At 41.9% G+C, this 13,341-nt stretch overlaps 1 long non-coding RNA gene across 1 annotated transcript; it reads left to right on the top strand.

Moving 5' to 3' along the window:
* Nucleotides 1–1,169: 1,169 nt before the first annotated feature.
* LOC139055428 (uncharacterized) lies at nucleotides 1,170–11,054 on the top strand. Its single transcript, XR_011511746.1, has 5 exons — nucleotides 1,170–1,512; nucleotides 2,189–2,279; nucleotides 5,020–5,205; nucleotides 7,019–7,180; nucleotides 10,958–11,054. It is a non-coding gene; the product is annotated as an uncharacterized lncRNA (long non-coding RNA).
* Nucleotides 11,055–13,341: the final 2,287 nt, after the last annotated feature.

Raw genomic sequence — 13,341 nt, 5'->3', positions numbered from 1 at the left:
AGAGCCGGGGACATACGTGCATACGTAAACAAGCTTGCGGCACTGAGGTGCTGGTGCACTGGGAATGACATTGGTGCTCTATACGCCAAAAATTGTGCGCACTCTAAATCAGTACCGAAATGCAGGGAGTGGTATAATGACCGTAACTGCGTTTACATTTGGCAATAAATGGTCTCGAAGGGGACTGGCGGCCTATAGATCTAAGTACAACGGTTGGAGGAAATTTTCGAATGCGGCAAGCAATTAACCCAAGTGTCAAAGGGCACTGCTGAACTGCAATGTAGTTGGTTGAACTCATTCCCATGATATTTACAAAATATCTCGTCTCTGACAATAACTGCCCATTCATTGAGACAAATCGATTACGCATAATCTTCACTGCTCATGTGTTAATTCTTGCGGTAAGATGTAATCGCAAACATTTGGCGCTTCATCTTGAAACAAGACCGGTAAGCGCGCTCGTTCTTGTACGGTAGAATAAAGAACGCGAACATGCAGCGACATGTGTGTAAACTACTGGAAGGTGACTGAAGATGAACGACCTATTACCGTGCTAGTACTGTGTATACTGTCAAAAAGAAGAAAAAAATATTTCGGAAAGAAAGAATGCCCAGTGTCGAGATGTAACGATTCAAGCTTTATTTCTTTTTGACCTAGAATGCAACACCATTAGTTCCACGTGCTTTATGCATGGGTAATGTTATGACACAACTCATTATTTACCCGTTCATTACATGCACCAACCAGCCCAAATTATCACTGTACTAGAGCTTATGGACGCATCGCAGTGCATTGCTTTGCACTTCATTGTAGCACAGGGGTTTGCTATCGCCAGTAGCGAATGCTTTGGTTGACCTCCCTGCCTTTCTGCTTTTGAATTCTCTCTCCCTTTGTATAAAACGCACTAACTTGTGGGAGAGAAAGCGTTCTCCTCTTTTAGAATTCAATTAATTGTCAAGCAATTATATTCCAGTTCCAGTAACTAGAGCACAAATGCGAAAACGAAACCGATTCCGTTCGGTTCTCCGCGCTCAGAGTGCGGCACCAGGGGGCAGCGCGCGCTGCGCGTCCGTTGAAGGAGTGGCGGACGGAGCTGAACATGTGTAGTCAGCCGGCATTTTTCGAGTCGTGTTGTCAATGTTGTTAATTCGCCGTAAATATCTCTTGATTTGTACTCAAGAGTGGAGCAAGACCCCAAGGAAGAGAGATTGACGCATCGGGAGCGAAGAACAGCAACGATGGATGGTTACGCTGCTTGGGTCTCGGCACGTTCGAACTGGCAAAGTTCCGAATTTGTCGCTGTGTTGTGTACGCTTGTGCGCTCATCATTTGCCGTCATCGCGCGGAAATATTTGCGCTGGATGTCTTTCACTTCGTGTACAAAACTCTGCACGCTGCGGCATCGAAGAAGTTGTCCTGTGTTTGGGTGCACGTATGCGCTTGGACACGGATAGCCTGCTTGCTCTCAACGGGTGTTCAACAGTCTACGCGCGCTCGTAACTTCCTCATGAGGTAAGCCCATTTTAATCTTATTTGGTTTGCATAACGTAGGTGTTAAAATGATGTGTGGTAAGCCGGTGTCGCGAACAGAAATATTGTTTCAAAAACCAGGGATCACCCTATCTTTTCAGATCGATTCCAGTCGTAGCGCGATTGGCTCGATCGCAATTTCCGTGAGGTACTTCTAACCTTTTGTTCACTCGCGTTAAAAGCGTAGAATAAAACTGCGTTCAGTTGAGCTCTTGTATTGACGCTTGTATTGGCTTGAGAGCATACTGTATCCGATACAAGAACTTCTGTTAAAATACGGAAATAAACGTTCGAGGCAATAGCAGTCGCTCACTACCTGTGATCGTTACTTTCTTGCTTGGGTGCACGTTTTAATTGTGACCAGAAAAAAACGCCTTGCTGCACCGCAAACGGTGCAGCAAGACGTGTTCCTTCGAATGATGTCTGGGCAGTCAAGGCATTCGTGCCACTAAGCAAGCAGTAAACGGGGTATCAGTGCGAAAAAATTTGTACATACAAGAGAAGCGAATGGTATCATCATTGACTCTTTTATTTTACGAATAATTAAGTTGTATTACTAAAGCGGAGAGTGGATATGCATGAAAGTCAGATTGTATTGATACTCAGCAAAAACAAGGTAACTTATCATTACTAATCAATCATTTTCTTTTACTGAAAGGCAAGTTGCTGTTGTGCTGCAGCTGAGAAGAGGTCTGCTGCCTGCAATGGGTCCATCTCTCTCAAGTTATTGCAGTATTATAGCTCTCAAGGTGAGTGGATTTTTTTTTCTCATAGCTATTTGCCACCTGAATCATGACCGTTTACTTAGCTGTGTAGGTGATCACTGTTAGTGACATTGGAGTGCTGGTGGACCAGCACTCCTTTATGATTGCAACGCATATGACAGAGTGCAGCTGTGGCAGTATGCAAAGGTGTTAATTATAAGCCAAATTAGGTTCTTTGAGGTAATATGTTAATATATTGATGACATTGGATTGTGGTCTAGCAGGCAAAAAGCTAAACAAGAAATTTTAATTTGCACTTGGTAAGATGTGCAAGCAATTCAGGCTGTTATACATGAAATGGGACATTTGTAGATGTCTTCTACAGTGATGCAGTCCTGAATTGCTTCAGAGTTGAGTGATACCACTATAATTTCTCTGTAGAGCATGCAGCACAGTTTAGCATTGGGGGAGGCTGGCATCAACAGGCGTCTACTTACTGTGAAGTTCAAATGAGGTGTTACTGTTAGCGTGACTATATATAATTTATGGTTTAATTCTAATCTTGTGTCAGGCAGACATAGTTTACCCACTTGGTTAAACAATAGAGATGTAATATCTATGTATACAAGTATTACCCATTCATTTATGCTATTTAGACAATGGCAGAACTGCGTGGGTAATACTTGTGTACATAGACAATACATCACTATTGTTTAACCAAGCGGTGCCCCTCCATGCTAAATTTTACAGGGCTAGTATTAAGTAATGTCAGCTTTTGTTGTAACATTAAGGCACCTTTTATATTATTACAGATTACCACCATTGTGCACCATCATAGTGTGATATTTACACTAAATGTATTTGACTTTGCTATAAAACCCTGCACAGCGGTGCATCATGAAATTTTCTTTTTTTATAGTTTCTGGCCTCAGAATGCACTTCACGTTATATTCTTGTTTGCAACAAGACTATAATGCAGGTTTCTCTCCTTATGTTTTGTGGCACTTCAAACTGCGGCGAGCTAAACCAATGGGCAGCAATACTGGATACGCTACTGCGTGTGGAGCTGTCTTCAAACACACACAAGGAATACATCATTGCTTTTTTAGCACAAAACAATGGACGCAAGAAAGACGACAGAACAAGGCGCTACTCTCAACTGACATCACTTTATTGCGTCCCTCCTTTGTAGACAGCAGAATCTAGAACATCCGCTGTGAACACCATGTGCAGAAACCACCAACATCTGATCAAAAAAGCACACTCATGCGACAGAATAAAAAAAAACATATTGAGCACTGTACAAGGTTAAAGAAAGCACACTAATGCACTGTGACCCCAATGACTGTATGAAGAAAACTTCCGATAACTCTCTGGCGGTGGTATCACGGCTCTTTTTTCAAAATCGTAGCATCACGAAACATTGCGAACCTAAGCGATCCATACCAACAGGCACAGGTTCCCATTTGGCTCAACATTGTAAAATATGGAGGTGCAAAGCCATGTTTCGTGATACTACGATTTTGAAAAAGTGCTGTGATACCACCGCCCGAGAGTTATTGGAAGCTTTCTTGATACAGTCATTGGGGTCACAGTGCATTAGTGTGCCTTCTTTAACCTTGTGCAGTGCTCAGTATGGTTTTTTGGATCCCGTCGCATGAGTACGCTCTTGTGATTGGTTGGTGGTCTCCGCACATGGTGCTTACTGCGCATGTTCTTCTAGATTCTGCTATTTATAAAGGAGCGACGCAATAAAGTGATGTCACTTGACTGTAGCGCCTTGTGCTGGTCGTCTTTCTTGTGTCCATTGTTTTGCGCTTAACAAAGTATTTATGGATTCACACCAACTAGCCCGCCAACACATTGTGTTGCGGGCACTTCTGAAGTACTGTCTGTCTAATAACCTTGGTGGCTTGAAAGCGCCGTCCACTTCTATGCGTTGCTTTCTGTTTCATTGTGGCATCACATCACATTATAATCACAATGTGTATGTACTTTTTCCAAGAGACCCATATTCCTATCCTTGTGTTATATTTGCTGTCGCATTATTTATGTGCAAATGACCAGTGCTCGAAGCTCCATTTTATCACAAAGTAAACTACTGGTACCTAAACAGTTCTGTATATCAGAAAACCAAAGCTGAACTGCCGAACAGTACCAAGCGGCAGCCTTAGTGCAGTGTCAAGTAGTCAGATTTTATTGGTCATGCAGAGGTGCACAGGATAGCTCTTTATTACTTGCTGAATAATTAAGCTGTGTGAAAACTGAGTATTTATGTAGCTTCAACCACATGCTATTGGCCATTGCTCCTGCCCTCATCAAATGTAGAAGATTATCACGGCATTTCCTATTCTCTTTTTCCTTCTTACAGTGGGATTACTGTATGCGTAAGTAGGAAACGGATCACATAGGCAATCAAAAGCCAACAATGTGTAAACTTGGAACATTGATTGTACAGTTCGATGACCCAGAATAAGTAGAAATACACCATAAATGATTCACCATTAACTTTTACTTGACACAGGGCTAGAGCATACAGTAAGCATACTGTATGCTCATACGGTGTCACATCAATTTAAATTTTAGTGTAGCTTTGCAGTGTACGCTTCTATTGTTGCATTCTCTCAGAGGAATGGTAATGTTTCGCGTGTATAGCAACTAGACTGTCTATATACAGTAGTAAAAATGTGTGAACTGTATTTTTTAATGATTTGATAGAATGTGTAGCACAATAAAGCCATACAATCAACGCACAGTGATGTGACTTTCTCTGCACATGTTGCAGGTTCAAAAAAAGTGTGGTGGAAGCTGTTGCCAAGGTTCCGACCAGAAAAGACAGCCAGTATAAAAGGGTCCACGCCACTGATCTCTACTACAGGGGATGAACAGCCCATCGAGCGCCCTCGACTGAAGCCGGCCTTGTCCTGGAAGTTGGTGCTTCACAACTTTGCGGCAGCACTTTGTTGCACGGGTGTGTGGTATTTCTTCCCCTAACATGCCTGCCTGATGTGCCATAAACTACCCAAGCAGTGTTTCGAGGTGTCCAGAATTTTTCCATTGTAGTGTCTACAGTGTCGCTAACATAAGTGGCGTGCAATGGAAACACTGGTAAATCAGAAAAAACTTGATGTAAGAGAACACTACCGTATACGGGTTCAGATTGTCATAAAAGTGCTTACCAGACATGTAGAGACCTCCTAAAATGTGAAAAACCACAAAGAAAAGTTTTTCGGCAGCAATATTATCTGATCGCACGCACTAGTTAGTCCACCATATGCCCTGCTTCCAGGACAAGCGACTGCATGACATCGCATTTCCGCTGGCTTCACCTGCATCCGGTGCGGTGTGCTGCATCCAGCGAAACATGTTAGAAATCAGTGGAGCACAGTGTTTTCTGTCCCCTTTCTCGACGCCTACTGAACACATGTTAAACTGTTTCCAAAGCAGACAAACAGAGGGAAAGGGTTCTGAACACATTGCATTTTAAAGTGGCTGGTACTGGGTAACGCAAGTACTGTGGCATAGTCGATTTGCACCAGGCAACCTGGGCGCCCAAAAAGGCTGCTGTTTACTTGCAAATGGCCAACATATTGTGAGCATGTTGAAGTTCTTTTTTTATTCTCATCGCTTATTTAGCTAATGGAGACAGCTTTCACAACTGAAGAAGCCTTGGAAGCATGAAACACTTCACAAAACCAGCTTCAATATATTGTGTCTGCATCACAATTTCATGGCTGCATGAGTGAACCCTCTGGTTAACATGTAAGAGAGTTCATGATGTTTGCCATGCATTATCCACTTTATTTACAGGTCAACCCTATCTTGAGATTTAAGCTGATGTTGCGTTTAGAGAAATTATGGCCGAGAGCCAGCTTTTGAGAATACAGATTGAGCTTGACAGATTAAACGCCAGAACAAGTCGTTGAGGATTTCAGATCAAGAATCTTCAAAGGCCAGTTCATTTAGTGGTGTTAATATTCTGCTCGAAGTTAGTGATTGTTACGTTCATATGGTGCCCAAGCATTGCGGTAACAACTTCACTTGGAGTACATAGCAAGGGTGTATTTGATGTAAGCTGCTGGCTTTTTTTCTGTGTTTTCAAAAACTGGTTTCTTGTTCAGTTTAAATTTTCAAATTTTGCATTGTTTATTAGGTGTTGTGTCCTGTTTCCTTTTCCTGCAGCTTCTTAGTTAAACATCTGAATAGTGAACACAACTTGACCTTTTGCTTGATTGTCTAGATTACATGCCCTCGATGCAAAACAATTTCACTTCAAAACTGCTTGTACCATACTGAAAGAATAACTTGAAGCAGCCATAGCCACCAATAACACGCAAAAGATGATTATGAAAATTTTAATATTGTTTTTTGATCTACGGGGTGTCTTAACTATCATGCACCAAGATTTAGAAATATGTAAATGCGATGTAACTAGACAAAATGAAGGTAATGTTTGCCATCGCCTGGAGATACTCTGATTATATTGTGCATTCTGCCTAATTGCATAATTCTTAATTAGTTATTAAATATCTCAAATAATTAAATGAAATGTGTCAATGAAAAGTTGTAGAGCAATATGAAAGCCTCCTGATACACTTTTTTGTTACTGTTACTCATTGTGTGCTACATAAAAGTGTTTTTCCAAGGAATAAGCCTGCGAATACACATAAAGTGTCTTGAGTGGCCAGTCATATGTCATTTTGTGGTGCAAAGCCACGAATACAACTTAAATGGGTTCTTTTAAGAAAAAGACTTAGCTCAGCAAATTATCTTTCTTTGTGCAGCCTGTGGAGACAAGGTTTCTTAGACATGGCCATGGCCCTCAGGGAAGATGCCGAGGCCACAGGCAGTTCCTCCAGTGACCGTGAAAAGGTCCCCTGGGGCACAAGTCTGGTTTGGCACCCCCGCCTTTCTCCTGCAGCTTTTCTGTCTACTTAGCTAACCAGGTGGGTCAATGATGGCAAAGGGAAAAAAGAATCAACAGCATCAAATGCAGAACTTACTCAAGCTCAATGCATTTTTGGTGTGAAGTTTTTCCCTTATCATTTATCAAAAAACGGGTAATAAGTATATGATATGGTCTTCATACGGACACCTCTTTCCCTCAGAGAATTAGCAGTAAAAAAAGCAGCTTATGAAGGCTTGAATATTAGCTAGGATGATGTGGCATAGATAGGATAATGATTATGAATGTTTCTAATGAAGGTAGTGGTAGTAGAGTGAATAATCATAGTTTATATATAGATTGAAAGACATTTCGTTCCAATGCCAGAATTTTAAATCATCCCAAATAATCCTTGCATTTTATAGTCTTCATTTTATAGTTCTTGATGCTTGCTTCTTGCGGACATCATTCTTATGCTGCATAAGTCACCTGTTATAAATTCCCTATTTCTCCCGTTCAAGCAACTTCCAGAAACTTGCTGATGAGATTAGGGGGCGGCGTGCACCCCAGGCTGAGATATGCATTCAAGAGCCTCATATCTTGCAAATGTTAGAAATACTCCTGCTAAGCAAGTTCTTGGTGTCATACAAGGTTATTTGCGAATACGAATTTGCCTAAATTTAGAAAGCAGTCAATATAAAACATGTCAAGCGATATCGCTGACGATACACACACATTCCAACTGAACTAAATACAAATAAATATAGCACCAAATGCAGAATCATTGGCATGATGCCATTCTTTCAGTGGAATAAAATCTGTCCTGCATTGTAAATCTGGAATCCTTTATAATCCAGAATACTAAATACTTATGAGGGTTGTAACGTAAAATATGCATGTATTTATTCCTCGTTTTTTTTACTTTAGGACCCGATAATGCTTAAACAGCAGTGAAAGAACTGAGATCACAGTACCTAATACTTTATATTGCTCCAGAAATCCGTTTCTCTGCCGATCGCAGCATTAGACTCTAACAAAAAGGCACATAACACTTAGGGTGGTGCTATTCACTTTGATTGTTTGGGAACGAAACCCATAATGTACATGTTATGGCCCTACGTGTCATTACGTTTGAACAACAAAAAGGTAGGGGGTTTGCGTTTTGCAAAACTGCATGGAGGTTTTCACTGTGTGCAATTAAAATTAGGAACCTTCCCAGCTCATACTAAATGCATTCTCCAAAGCTTTAGGTTATACAGGTGCACTACTTTACACAGAACACACTCTTTTCTCTCGTCACGGCCCACACACTTAGGCAGAGTTACACCCTTTGAAGTGCCCCTTCTTCCGCACAACGATAATTGTCATCTGCCTTTATGCATTTCCTTTCTTTAACGCTGCGAGCCCTGTGCTTTCCAGTAACTAACGGCATGCGCGTTATCAGCATGATAGCATTCCCAACAACAAAGTAGCGGGCGTGGCGTTTTCAAGAAAGGAAACGCATCAAGGCAGATAACGATTATTGTTGTGTGGCAGAAGGGGCACTCCAAAGGGTGTAACTTTGCCTAAGAGTGCAGGTGGTGATTCAGATTCTTCAAAGGTGTTTCATTATATGGGATGGCACATCGCGCTTCACTTATTTGCAGAATATTGCATTCCAATTGTGTCATATGAGATAAATCCATTAGAGAGCTTTAGCTTGCCCTAAATTTATTACAGCTGTGTACTGGTAAACTGGCCGCAGCTTGCAGTGCTTGTGGAAAAACAATTGTAACTGCCATATTATATGTAACTGCTAGTGCACAGGCATCGGCAGCAGCAATGGTCAGGGTACACTTGTTTCTTCTATTCTGGGGTATGCATCATCCACCAGAAAGTAGTTTTTTTCGTCTTCCTCTTCTACCATATTGGAATGTGAAATTGGGTGTAATTTGTAGGATATAGTCTTGCATAAACTTCATGAGCATTTATTCTTGTCTGTGCCACAGATCATTGTTGCTACCACTGTAAAAGCAGGGTGCCTGTTTACAGCACCCGTAGGGAACAATCTGTGAATCTTTAACGAACAGTAAGGATAATGAATAATCGTATAATTTTTAGTAATTTTCAACAAATTTAGCACTCTTTGCTTTCCACTATGGTGTTTTTCAAACTCTAATGTTGGCACAAGGTTTGAGTGCAGGATGTCATTTTGTGTGAAAGAGTACACTTGTGCGCATAACACCTCATCGTCAACATTCTGCTGCACAGAATGTCATTAGCTTTCGTATGCATTGGTCACTATCTCACAAACCGGTTGCTCCTTTGTTAGTTGGAATGTAGCATTTATGTAAAGCACATTTGATGTTCTAACAGAAAGCATTGTGTGCCCTCTTATCCCCTAATTCTCCTCACTTGATGCCTAGTGTTGTAATAGCATGGTTGACACCATGAGTCAGTGTGGTGAATAATTGTGTCTGGTGGAGTAGGGGGTGTACGTTAACTTAAGCAACTTTTTCAGACGACTTGAATCAGTATTGTGGAATGCTGTTTTTTTCTTTTCAATCACTGTTACCAAGTTTCACTTTGGTTGTGGCAACAAGTATAATGTAGTTCGCTAGCACTCCTGCCAACACATATAACGTGCAGGCATCTGTGTTGAAAAAAAGACCAGCTAATGGTTTGCCAGGAGCTAAGGTCCATTTAGACCATTAAATTTTGAACTTACACCGGTGGAAATAACTGGTGAATGAAAGCACACCCAGGAGAACTGAAGCAAGACTGCGAGTCGACCTAGTTGGAACAAATTCATCTTGAAACTTATTGTGCGCAACAAACAGGGACGAAGAATAGAAGAAACACAAGGACGAGCGCTTAACATTGTGTTTCTTCTATTCTTCGTCCCTGTTTGTTGCGCGCAATAAGTTTTAAGATGAGCAGGAGAACTGACCATAATATTTTCTTTCATTATAACACCGCTGAAGCTTTGAACTGCATTTGAACTGGCTTGTTTAAAAAATGACCCATTCCCTTGTTCAAGTAAGACAAAGGTTCCACAGGAAGACAGAAACTTGAAGCCATCAACAGCAGCATGAATATAAACAGCACTCGACGTTTTTCAATCTTGCACCTGGTTATATTATCCATCCCATTTTTTTCCACAGGCTGTTCTTTACTGTTTTATGGTCATACCCAGTTTAATTTTAATGTCCCTATTTTTTAATATTTGGTTAATATATATTTTCTTCATCGGCTTTCAACAAAATATATATTCATAATGTGCCTTCATTTACCATTTGCAGTGATCTTAACCAGATGCATCTTGACACAAAATTTATTTTCCTTAATTCTTCGTTTTCCTTTTCCAAAAGTGCAAACTGTTTATCTTGATACCTATTTTGTCTTCTGGGAAGATTGGGTCCACTGGATTAATGACTGCATACATGTGTACATCGTTTTCTGTTTTGGTCACCCCTACTCTTGGCAAGTACTGACAGCATTGCTCATACCCGCTCCATCACAATCACCACTGCTAAGCACACCCTTCCTTCCTTTATTTTAACACTTTGGCTTCTCTTGACCTATTATATGCACCAGTTACTTCTCCCCCAATGAGGCTAGGGGCCAGTGAGATATGCACAATCCAAAACAACACAGCCAAGGAAAACCTTTGCTACCCTAATGACAAGCACCTATGTCGAAATGTTGGCTACAGCAACATCCCCTGTTCCAACAATGTTGATCTACTTACATGTTTTTCTAACACAGAAGTTACTGCTTTGTCGTGTTCTGTGGTTATACTTTTTTGCCGCTTTCTTTAGGATGGATATTCACGAATACTATTTGTTTGTCCTAACAGCAGCAAGTTTATCCTTGCAAGCGTTTGGAGTCAAGAACAACTTTCACCAGGAAGAAGTGCAAGACGAGTGATTGAAGAAAATAAAGTTGCTTCTGTGGTCTAAGAACTTGAGTACTGAAATGTTGCACCTTTTTGTATATATGCTATGCAGTGCATTCATATCACAAAGTGCAAAGTGTTTTATCTCTGCAGCCATGTCAGTGTGTTGGCAAGACAATTTTCTCAATGGTGACCTGCTGCTTTGACTATGAGCTGCCTTCATGACATTTGCATTAAAGGAGATGTACTATCGTGGACAAAAGTACCCTGGAAGTGCGAGCGTTGACCAAATTGCATTTCTGCTCAAGACCGCTGAAAACAGTGGGTCACGTATACACATTCCGAACGCAGATGGTGGCACGGCTGATCCCAGCAAATAGCACACCAATGAAATTCGGTCGACTCTCGCACGTCCTGGGCAATTTTGTCCCCGATGGCACATTCTTCGAATAATGGATATGCTCTGCAAGATGAAATACGGGAAGCACCTGTACTTTAACGGATATAGTACAGATTTAGCATACGGAGTCTTTCGTTTTCTGAATACGGCAAGCACCTGTTTTTTAACGGTTATAGTACAGATTCAGCATACAGTGTGTTCCGTTTTCTGAATACGAGAAGCACCGTACTTTAACGGTTATAGTACAGATTCAGAATACAGAGTCTTCCGTTTTCTAGATACAGAAGCACTCGTATCTTGTATTACGGTCTCTTTTTTTACAGTTGTCCGTTCTACGGAAATGACCCTTCTTAATTTACGGAAGAGTGTTCGGTCACAAATTACCAGCAAATTTTCTGTAAAGTAAGGCAAATTTTTTTTACAGTGCATCTGTTATACACTTTTCTCTTGAGGGATAGTAACCTGCACAAGACAAAAGTGTATAACAGCTGACGAGTTGAATGACAGGTGCTAAAATGTTTGCAGTGATATGAAGACGACAGCATAACGAAAGCGCTATGGCGGCAACTGTATGACGGCGATGGCATGCCGCCAACGGCACGCATGGCTACAAAGGCCTGACAACAAAAATAACGACAATCAAGCAATCAAGATGGTGTAACAGTGAATATTTCATGATGGCGCAATGACGACAAAGGCTTGGCGATGATGGAGCGACTACGACGGTTCGAAGATGGCGGCGTAACGACAACGATGTGACAACGCAGTGGCAGTGACAAAGTGAAGCCAGTGGAAGGATGATGGTAACTCTTCAGTGAAGAAATGATGGCAATGGCACGAAAGCGATAAAATGACAACTATGGCATGATAACGACGGCGTGTTGGAGTTGGAGCTCACGTCGGCGCCTACGTGCATTATCTGTCGCCGCGGGCCGCTTGGATCGGCACGTTATACGGCATTTCTTTGTACTGTGTCCGGTGCCAGTCAATCGTTCAAGTCTGCAGCCAGTAAGAATGACAAATGTACAATGACGACGGCTTCATAACGACATTACGTTCTGTATGATCCACGCCCTCGACAAGAGCCATTCGGCAAGACTGCAGCCTTCAGCAGCGGGAAAGTCAAAGAGTCAATGAAAGTTCCGCTTTAAGAGCGGGAGAGCGTAAAATAAAAATGCGCAGGAGGACTATAAACGGTCACTCAGGCCTCCCTTCTCAAACTACACAAGCTATAAAAGGAGCGGATATATGGCTGTCTAAGAGGAGGAAATGACGGCTCAGGTTTTTATCTGATGATTGGTACCATGAGGTGCACTCGATAGCCAAGTTTCCGGAGTGAAACCTTATGGAGTGCTGGCGTAGTAATCATTGAATGTAGCACAATATGATGACTGCGGTTTTTCTGGAGGTGATTTTGGGCTCTGCCGGCGCGAGACCACCATGCTTTGTGGGCCATGGTTAGACGGACCTGCTAGCTGCGTGCGCGACCGATGACGGCGCTGCGAATGGCGCTCAGGTGACGTCAGACGGAGGGACTCACCTTCGTCGTCTGCTACGCTCCTGCTAAAATAGCTTCATTTTCACGCGTTTGTTTGCTTGCGCTCAGATTGCGTGCTCACTTAGTGTGGCGCCCTCCTATTACTACCTGTGTATTTTGCTAATGTTAACTTTATAAATGCCAGCATTAGGAGGACGACAAGCGTTGTATATTAAGTACACTTTATTTCCGCCTATTAAATGCAGAAATAAAGTGCATTTTTTATGTAACCATCCGATGCGTTAACTCAGTGACTGCGGCGTTGCGCTGCCAAGTTCGAGGTCACTGGTTCGACCCTGACCGCACTTCAATGGGGGCGAAATGCAAAGACGCTCGTGTATAGTTAGATTTAAGAGCACGTGAAAGAGACCAAGGTGGTCAAAATTAATCCGCAGTCCTCCACTACGA

This window comes from Dermacentor albipictus, chromosome 2 (genome assembly GCF_038994185.2).
Source record: "Dermacentor albipictus isolate Rhodes 1998 colony chromosome 2, USDA_Dalb.pri_finalv2, whole genome shotgun sequence".
NCBI classification, from domain to species: domain Eukaryota; kingdom Metazoa; phylum Arthropoda; class Arachnida; order Ixodida; family Ixodidae; genus Dermacentor; species Dermacentor albipictus.
Note: the sequence above shows the minus strand (reverse complement) of the source record. Positions and strands in the feature narration are given on the sequence as shown.